This window comes from Canis lupus, chromosome 6 (assembly GCF_003254725.2).
Source record: "Canis lupus dingo isolate Sandy chromosome 6, ASM325472v2, whole genome shotgun sequence".
NCBI classification, from domain to species: domain Eukaryota; kingdom Metazoa; phylum Chordata; class Mammalia; order Carnivora; family Canidae; genus Canis; species Canis lupus.
In genome coordinates, this window is record NC_064248.1 from 53,553,655 (window position 1) to 53,564,172 (window position 10,518).

The window sequence follows — 10,518 nt, forward strand, 5'->3', positions numbered from 1 at the left end:
GTTGTATTAAGCCATTAGGTTTATGGTAATTTGTTAGAGCAGCAATAAGAAATTAAGAGAAGAGAAAGTTTTCCCTGGTAACCCCTAGGCTTGTTGTACTAAAGACAAAGACAAAAAAAAAATGTTTAAAAACCAAACATTTATTTTAAGATTGTTATGATTCTAATTAACTTTAAAGATATGCTATGTACTCAATACCACTTTTCAGTGAATGGATAAATAAAGGAATCAAAATAGTTTCAATTATACAAAGACAGACCAGATTGTGTTTAACAGTAATGCTTTAAGGGCAAAGACCTTTAATAACATGTCTCCAGTACATCGCACAGTGGCTTGCCTAAAACAAGCCTTGTCTAAACATTCTTTTACTTAATTAATCAACAACAAAGAAGATCCTAGGAACACTGCATAACCACTGGGATGGAAAGAAGGCAAGAAAAGGGTGCCGAGTAAGTTCTTCCTTACAGTATGCCAATATCCCTACGATGCTCACCCACTGAGATGATCAGAGTTTACAGAATGTGGCAAGTTTCCTTTGGGGTAACTTTACTTCTTTGGATCACTCCTGATACCTAATTAACAGCCAGACACTTCCTTATAAATAGCCATGTTTTTGGCACATTAGGGCATTTCCCCTCTCAGGACTGGAGACAGATGTTCAAAGGATGATCCTAGCTGACAAAGCAACATCTGGCATTTAGCATCTTGCTGTGACTGATTGTCTGATATATCACCCCAAAGTGAGGAGCAGCAGAGTCCTAGAATGTGAAATGGATCATGCAGTGCCAATGCTTCACTGAATGTGGAGACTTTGTGTGTTAAAGCAGAGGGGAGAAAGAAAAAAAAAGTTGTAGCAAAAGATGATCAATTTCATAACTCCAGAAACCAAACCTAAATAAACATCGGAGAGATTACATGGGAGCCATTTGAGCGACACAGAAAATGCAGAAGGCTTGCATAAAAATATGCTATTATCTGGGGATGTTATTCCTAAAGCCAGACAGTAGTCTGGCTATTTGGCTACGATCAAAACCATATGTTTTGCGATTCAAGAGGCAAAAGGTCTGTATCCCAGTAGAGTTACTCACACGTGATGTTAAAAAGAGATGTAATCTTGGGTAAAGTACTTCATCTGTAAGTGTCCAAATATGCAAAAGTGGGTTCATGGCTACCTTATAAGGGGTTCATGAGAATTTTTTGAAATTATTTATGAAGTGCTAGCATAGCATCTAGCATAGTTATGTTCTTAAATGATGAACATTTATTGATCAGTTGCCATGTGGTGGGTTACCTACATTCCTGAAGGTAACAGGGTGGTGGCTCCAAGCACAGGCTTCCTGGGTTTATATCCCAGCTCTACCATTGACTTCATACATAATCTTGGGAAAGTTACTTAACTTCTATGTGGTTCAGCATCCCCATCTCTAAAAGGAGATAGTATTCTATCAACTTCACAATTTGTGGTCAGAAATAAATAAGTAGAGGGGCACCTGGGTGGTTCAGTCAGTTGAGTATCTGACTCTTTGTTTCAGCTCAGGTCCTGAGCTCATGGGCCAGGGGACTGAGCCTCACATTGGGCTCCACGTTCAGTGGTGCGTCTGAGGATTCTCTTCCTCTACCCTTTCTCTTGTGCGTGTTTGCATGAGCACTCATTCTCTCTCTAAAATAAATAAATATATCTTTTTAAAAAAGAAATAAATAAGCAGATATGTTCAATGAACTCAGAAGCAGTGCCTGGCACATGATAAGCATCCATAAATATTAACTAATGTTATTATCATCCCTTTAAGTTTTGCAACCCTTTGATGTAAATGCTGTTATTGGACCCATTTGGTCAACAAAGAAGCTGAGTCAAAACAATCTAAGTGAACTGTGGATCCAGGATTCAAGCATAGGTAGTCTTACAATTGCTACAAAATTGGATTAAATTAAATGATTCTGGAAGCCAGAACTCACCAAATCTTTTTTGACCTTTCATCCACTCTTTCCAAAATGACTGGCTTTATGACTTTGGCAAATTTCTTAAACACTCCGTACCACATTTCTATAATGGGGAAAAAATTGATGCCTCATCAGGTGATGAGGATTTAATAAGATAATGCAAAAAATTCTGTATCATAGAGCTTGGCAGATAGAAAGCCCTCAAAATACGCTAGCTCCCACAGTATCAGTCGTAAAAGTGCTGAAGACTAGCAGTCATTTAGTGCTGTGCCGCCTTTAGAAAAAAAAATGCAACTAAGTATTAATTCTCAGTGCTTATTCAGGACATTTTCCTCATCCCGTGACATTGTCCTAGGACTTTTTTGTCGTAGCAGTCTGAGTAGGGCCCTGGAAAAACACCTGGCCGTGGGAAACAGTCTTTGTGTCTTGCAATGACGGGCAATACCTGGGCTTTTTCTAAAGCTTACTCTGGACTGGGTTTGATGATAAGCAAAGCGCCGGCTGGCCAATGCAGCAATAACTGCAGCTGCTGGCAACCAAGTGACTTTACTGGCCCTGGAGTATTTGCTAATGTAGACCTGGCGGGCGGATCTAAACAGTCGTGGGTGACATCATGGCACTGGGATACTGGTTGGAAAAGGAAAATCGTTCAAGGTTAAGCACAGGGTGAGAACTATCAGTGATAAAGCAGTACCACTTCCATGGGGGCAAATTGTATTCTCTGAATCATTAGTATAACTCTTGTACTTTTCACACAGTGTCTAAAATGATGGTGGGATAATTGATTTTGCATTAGCGATTCGAGCATAGTATGTAAGAAATATTACAAGCCTGCTCCCTAGTTGCTTGCCAAAGCAACCTTAAGAAACTGATAAGAAAACCTATTCTTTTTTTTTTTTTAAGCACAATGAAGGCCCTCTATAGCCCAGATGCTGCGAAACAGGACCCTCCTCTTCTCACAGGTGGGAGGTGCCTCTATCAACTCTGAGCTGTTGGCCATGTCCCGTCAAGGATTTACTGGATTTGTTAGGTTTGGGGGTGGAATACCGAAAACCTGGCAGGTGAGGGTGTATCTAAGTAAACACAACCTTAGCTAAAATAGAGTTCTGTTGTATCTGTGTGACAGTTCCCCAGGCAAGTGTCCAGAGAGACCCTTGCAAATTGTGAGAAATGGACACTCTGAGAGGTCCCTTTCCACTCTCAGAGTCACTTTAGAATTTGGGAGGCATAATGGTTAGAAGCTCACTACTCTCCAGCTTGTCACATTTGCCCCTAAGGGCCCAAATTTCCAAGCCACCAGTATTCCCTGCAAGATGGGGGCTCTTGACGTGTCCTACGTGAATGCTGTGGTAGAAACGCCTTGCTTGGGGTCCAGGCTTCCTTAGAGCATCTTCCTTCATGGAGTCCAAAGCCTTCATGACCCAAAGAAGCCCCCCCACCAACCCCTGGCCTGATCTCTGCCTTTGCCATTTCTCAGAGATAGTTTCTTCTGCATTTTTCACCATAGGGGTAGGGGTGGGAGGGTAGAGCCATCACAGGAATTGATAAGTTGAAATTTTTCCTAAAGCAAACCTCTGAAAATGTCTCATGTTGGGAGACTTGCCACCTCTGGGAGCAACCTATTCCATCACTGACTCCTATGACTGTGTTTAAAGTTGAGTCCCTGTCTTTTACCCATTGGTCTCCATTGAACCCTCAGCAGCACACTGACAATGTCCAGCATCAGAATATTCATCCAGAGTCCTACATAGTAATGACTGCTGATGGGACCACATTCGTGGGGTCCTGAGGCTGCACTTGGAGCTTAGTTAATCATTGACATCTGACAGGAAACATGGCAGCACCAGGAGGGGTTGTCAAAGCTTGATGAATCCATCTTCTAAATGAGAACCCTTAAAAAATTTGGAGCCCTTTGAATTTTCATTTTTTCAGGCCAAACACCACCAGCTCCTTCAGGAATATACTTGGTAACCCAAGTTTTAAGTTCTCTCACAACATTGTTTTCTTTCTTCTTAGCAATTGTCACCATTCCCATCTCTCTCTTAAAATACAGGGCCCAGAACTGATTACAGAAATATGAAGATGATTATGTGGGAAGCGCTGGACAGTGAATCTTCATCTCCAAAGATGATTCAGCAAAAGGAAATGGCTGTAGGAAGACAGCAGATGTTTTATTTGGGTAAAATGAAGGAGTTGACTACACTAATGCCGACAAATTTTTTCTCTTCCAGGCAGACTGCTAACCCCTTTAGTCAGGGTTGGGTGCTCCTTCCACACTCCCACCACACCCTGTGGATGTCCCTATCAAAGCACTTTCCACCTGCTTTAAATGTCTACTGAGCTGCCTTCTCTTCAACTTGATTGCTGATGCCCAAAACACCGGGTTATGGGACTGTAGTTTGCCTTTGTAACAATGCCTGGCACCAAGGAGGGGTGCAAAAATATGTATTGATGGAAACGAATAAATCGAGTGATAAAACACTGGAATGAAAATCTGTGGAAAACCAGGGAAGGCCTCCTAGGCATTCATGGAAAGCATGAAAGTATGTGTCCCTTGGGATTCTCCTTCCACTCATTTACTCATCATTTATGACGTTTAAGACAGCTCTGCCCCAGGCATCCCTACAGAGGGTGGAGTCACATCTCTGATACCAGTAATGAGACCAAATAGGAAGGATACACAAAATCTCTACTGACTTCCAGTCATCTGATAAAGACCTTCAGTAGCTAACACCCTTATAGACTAGAATTTCTACAGTGGCCAAGGGATTTACAATGATGTGACTAGAATAGAAACTGAAGAGGCAAGTATGGAGGAGGTCTTCAGAGAATGGCTCTCAGGTTATAGGAACATGGTCTAAGAGGATAATGTAAGGGGTGGGGCTGGGCTTGCTTCTGAGTACCCTCGGCTTCCCTTCTGTGCTGTCTGTAGACAGGCAGATAGAGCCACAGGGCATGACCACATCCCAGAAGCACTTTGAAAGACATAGGGACTGAGGAGTGCAGTGATAAAGGAAACCAGAAATCTAGAGACAAGGAAAAGTTAACCCATGAAGGAACCATCTCAACTAATCTGCTACTAGGCTCTGTTTTCAGAGGTGACATCATTGACAGTGCTTAAAAGCAGAATAAGGCCAGATTTGCCAAGGGACATGTGTGGGCTTCCAAGCCTTCGAATCCCTCCTCAGCCACACCCAAAAATAAACTTCAGGAGAAAATTTTACTTGGCATAATTGGATATCTTTGTCCTGCTTACCTAAACTATCACAAGTGATTGTGTTAAAATAACAAAAAGTGAGTGTTGTTTTACGAGCAAAAAAAAATATATATATATAGTTTAGAAATTCCAATTTGGTAAATATCTTTTTTCCCCCAGTCTCCTAAATTCCTTTTTGTAAAAAGCAAATTAAACCTATTTGAGGTAGGGCTTGAATGCTATTCAGTTCTGTTGGGGGCCTTTACTCTTGGCTGCAGCTACAAAAGAAGATTCACGGTAAAGGGACCTGTGGGGGTGGCTTCCATTTACCCCCATGTTTTCATAAATGGAAGCAGCCAGGCAAAGAGCACAGCTGTCATCATTTCCCACACAGGCACCGAGAGCTTGGGAGCTCCTTGAGCAAGGGCCAATATGACAGGCAGGTTTCCTCGCATAGCAAATCTAAAATTTTATTAGCAACAATTTGGACTGTTCAGGCAGGCTCAACTGTGTTGTGTATATGTATAAAAATAGATCTGTTCGCTCTTCCTGCATTTGCCCTGGCTCTTTCGCATTTCTGAAACCAACCTGTAATAGGCTCCCACTGTTCCCTAATATTTGCAATGGTCAGTGATCAAAAGAAGATTGGAGCTGACCAGATGTAAAATGAAAGATTCACCAGATAGACCAGAATGAAAGACTCACCTGGAGCGGAAATCTGAAAGGTTTGTTTATTTAGTCTTTCTCCCGCGTGCATCTTTGTGTTGCAGAAGATTCCAACTGGAGTGGAAATGCCAGGTTGCTGGGAGAAGGTTGTCCTTGTAATGTGTCTTGGCCAATTGGAAATTGGCAGCACTTGGGCTCTCTTGAGAACATTTTCTTGCCAAGCTTCTAGGACATTTCCCAAGACCAAGTGGATTGGCCAATTGAACAACATTTCACTAAGCACACAAACTTTTCATAGTGTAATCCAGACTTTTCAGAACTCTTAGTTGTTAGCAAAGTAGACAAAAATAATAGAGCTTTTCTCCTCCCTACTTAGGTTCTTCCAAATAGCACCATCATAGTCTCCCAAAGAGTGAGAAATAACAAATTTGCTCTAAAGGCTAATTAAGAGATATCCCCACATTTAGAGGAAAAACAAAAATGCAGATGAAACCACTTTGAACAGGTTAGCCAAAAATTCAATTGTGGTTCTTATAAGAACTTAACCTTTTGTTCAGGATCAGTTATAACATCATTAACTTTATCCAAAGAAATATATTTATCCTGGGTACAGAATAGAAAAGGTCAGGTACGAGATTCCAAAACTTTAAAAGAGAAAGATATATCTCTAAATTACTAAGTGAATTCAACCTTTTGAAAAAACATTTTATATTCATTAAGAACCTTTTCACTGTGGGGGGAAAATTACAAAATCCACCAACAGTGAGAATTATGTGTTTGTTTCACTGAAACTCCTCTAAAATGATGGTGTCGATTCATGTGTAATTGTGAAACACCCTCAAAAAAATATCCTACAGCCTGTGTTGGGGGGGGGGGTCGTTAAATAAATTAGATTAATTGTGATTTTACAAATGCAATGGTAAATTAAATAAGGTATCAAAAACAAATCCAATCACAGCTGTTTAGAAGGATTTTTGGCTTAAAAACTTCACTTATCACCAAATAATATAATCAGGCAATTACCAAGTGATAACTGAGTGATGATGATGGCATCAAAGCAAAAGGGCAAGAGTCTTAAATCCCAGGAAAGTCCCTCATGGTCAGATCACAATAAACCAAAGACGATATATATATATATATTTTTCCTGATAGCTTTTCAGCAAATGGAGTTTTAGCCCATGATCAAAATCTGCATGAGGCACAGTGGGCATAGCACCCAGGACCTGTGGTACTTTTAAGGGTCTAGGACAATGTTTTCATTTATTTTAGAAGCACAGGGAAAAATAAACTTTTAGATCAAAGACAATGTTTTAATATATAATATTATCACATTCATCTAGATACCATGGCAGCCCTAAAATAAAATTTTTACTTTTAATTTTAATGGAGCAAAAGGTCCACTAAGGCAGAAGCAGCTAGATCCTATGAATTGATTATGTGGCCCTGCCTAGACCCTTCCCATAGGACCATAAAGTGAGTAGCTGCCACAAGGTGAGTGGCAGGAGCCAGCTGAGTGTCAGAGGGAAGAAGGGAAAAGCGGGGTGGGGGGTGGGGGTGTGGATTGGGGTGTGTTCATCGGACAAAGGGGCTGGTAAGGTTGAGGTAGTAGGCCACACAAAGAGCTCTGTTTCCCACAGGATAGCAAAGCTGAAGTTATATGAATAATCTCAGCAGCTCTCTGCTCTCTTCACCACTGTATCCCAAGTTCAGAAATGACACCTGACTCAGAATAGCTACTAAAATTTGAGAACATATAAATGATTCCAGGATGTGATTTGGAAACTATCAGCGGAAACAGGACAGAGATATGTCCCGACCATGCAGTTCTTTACCCCATTTCTGTAACTACTGGCACCAGCCCATACCAATTCCTCAGTGATATGCTTACTTCTTTGATGTCTATCTATATCCATCCTTTCTCTCGTTAAGAATAAATTCCCACTGAGAGAGCAAAGGTCTCAGTTTAAGGCTTGACTCCTTCACTAACCAGCACTCTAACTTTGAGAAAGTTCTCTACCCTCTCTAAACCTCAGTTGCCTCCTGAATAACATCGATATCTGTTTTTACATCAGGCGGTCATGAGATAATAACGTATGTCATGTCCTAGCCTGACAAGTGTTACATGGTCAGGTTCTAAAGATATGGCTTCCTTTTGTGTTAAATATATATTACCTAGCACATAACCACACTTAGTAATATTCTTTGCTAACGCTCCTGAAATCTCCTCCCAAATATTTGCAGTTAATTCATTTTCCACACAACTCTTAAAAAAAGGCATTGCTAAGTTTAAGAGTCAGGATGAATGGAAGCCAGACAGCTGCTTGGTAACACAACTTATAGTGAACCCCAAACATCCCTGGAGGGGTGATGAGATGGATAGAGCATGTGGTTGGCAGATGTTTTCATAAGCTATTTGGGACGTGATGTACGGAGACATAGGGAGGAGGTAAGAAGATCACATGGCCTCAGTAAGCTGCCTCCAGAGGTGGGTGGCTCCCCAGAGCCCATGTTTTATGGAGATGCAAGTCTAGGGCTGGAGCTGGGCAGCAGAGGACACCTGAAGGCTGCCACCAAGGCCACACCTCCCTTTTGATCCTTCCACCCTGAGTCCTCAGCCTGGCTTCCAAATAGATACCAAATACACATTTAAAAAAAATTATTTGAAGGTGAGACAAATATTTGCTACCTGAGAGAGTCTCAGCCTAGACTCACATGGAGGGAACAATGCATTACAACCTCTGCTACGTGTTTCTCTCATCAGCTTTTCCCCTGGCCATGGGTCCCTTAGTTTCACACAGATACACATTTTCCTTTCTTCTGGTATCCCACCTAATCACCTCCTATTCCTCCTTTAATTTTGTCACCTTCAATAAATTCGTTCAAACACATTAATATGTTTGAGCATCTATTATTTAATAGTATATAATACCATGGGATATTTTGCTTGGCAGAAAAAGGGGATGCTGTGTATTTTTTTGTTGTTGTTAAATTTTACTTTATTCTTTCAATTTCACATTTTAAAAATTGAGACATAAATGACATACATCATTATATTAGTTTCAGGTACAACATAATGATTCAATTTATTCATATAGTGTGAAATAATCACCATAATAAGTCTAGTAAATATCCATTGGCATCAAATACAGATACTCTGTATATTTGAAACAAGGTTTTATCTCCCTGACAAGATATTTAAGGCTGTAGCCTAAAGCATGGAAGCCATCCTTCTACTCTAAGATCTGATATCAGCTGCCTAATTCATTCACTCATTCATTTATCAAAAAATAATAGTAACAATAACAATAATTTAACACTTACTACTTGCCAGGCAATGCCTTAAGCCATCCACATAGGGCAGTGAACAAGACAAGTCTTGTGGAGGAGGAGATGGATACATCTATAATGGCCAGAGTGGAGGTAAGAGCAAGGAAGAAAAGGGGAGCCAGGTGTAGGGATGAGAGCCACATGCAGCTACTTTACATAGTGTGGAAAGGGCAGGGATTAGAGGGACAGGAACTTCACTAATCACACTTTTCATTCTCTCTCACCAGTCTTTGCCTTTCTCCTCTGCTATTCTTCCAGGATTCAGATTTACTCAGTCTTTCATACCACCCCCCCACCCCACCCCAAGGTGGTTTCATCACTAGTTGTAAGAAGGACTGGCTGGGTAGCTTCCAGCTTTGGATAGCAGGGGCACAACAAGTCAAGGACTTAGGAGAAGAGGCCCTGTGGGCTCTGGCCATGGCCAGAGTTGTCTTGGAGACACTGGGGAGAATAAAAATATTTGACTCTTTCATAGGGTTTCTAGTGAACGTCACTGAGCTCCCAACCCCTTTGGAGCAAGAAGTAACAATTGAATGGAAAAAAACTCCTTAGAAGAGAGGCCAATAGTTATAGGCATTCATTTTTTAAAAAATATTTATTCACCTAAAAGTTAGTAATGTTGAAAATTTCAAATATTTTTAGCAGTATAGTCATTAAGCTTTTCTGTTGTATTTTGAAGAATCTCCCAACATATCAGTGTAAACAGCATCCAGACATTAAATATTCATCAGCTTAAGTGTAAAACTTTCATACCAATTTTTAGTATTAAATTCTATCTCTTTAATCTGAAACTTTGCTAGAAAAATTTCTAATATGGAGAGAGAAGGAAAAATTCCACCCAATGCCAAGAGCTTTGCAGATATAATATGGACCTGTTTCAACACACTGCAAATACAGGAGGTCTTATGTTTTCAAACGGACATCATGAAGTTAAAATGCCACCTATTGGCTTCATAGGCTTTGTAACTTCTAGCCCCATTCTTGTTTAGACAAGGAGTATTTCTACCAATTATAATAAGCAAATGGATTAATGTGATTTGGGGGCCTTGTAAGTCACATCTTCATTAGTTTTAAATTTCTCCACTTTATGTATGCAATTGTGCTAAATTTATTCATTTCAGAAAGTATTCCACAATTATGCTGTGTCCATTTGAGCCCTTTAAATTAATTTAATTAAGTCCTATTTGCATTATTTCTGTTATAGATAGATGATTAAATTTTATCAATTTCTCTCCTAATGGCCAAATCATACATGTACCAATTAGACTTAAAATCATACCTTTCTCTTCCCTTGTTCTATCTTGAGCCTCTTCTTGGTCTTTTTCAGGTACTAATAACACCTACTTTTGAAAATACAGGAAATTTTCATTTCTATTCCAGTAATATTG

At 40.2% G+C, this 10,518-nt stretch overlaps 1 long non-coding RNA gene across 1 annotated transcript; it reads right to left on the minus strand.

Annotated features, from left to right (window-relative positions):
• Window positions 1-263: 263 nt before the first annotated feature.
• Window positions 264-5,979, minus strand: LOC112640810 (uncharacterized). The gene is made up of 2 exons (XR_003124264.3): window positions 5,843-5,979; window positions 264-4,090 (listed from the first exon to the last, which is right to left on the minus strand). It is a non-coding gene; the product is annotated as an uncharacterized LOC112640810 (long non-coding RNA).
• Window positions 5,980-10,518: the final 4,539 nt, after the last annotated feature.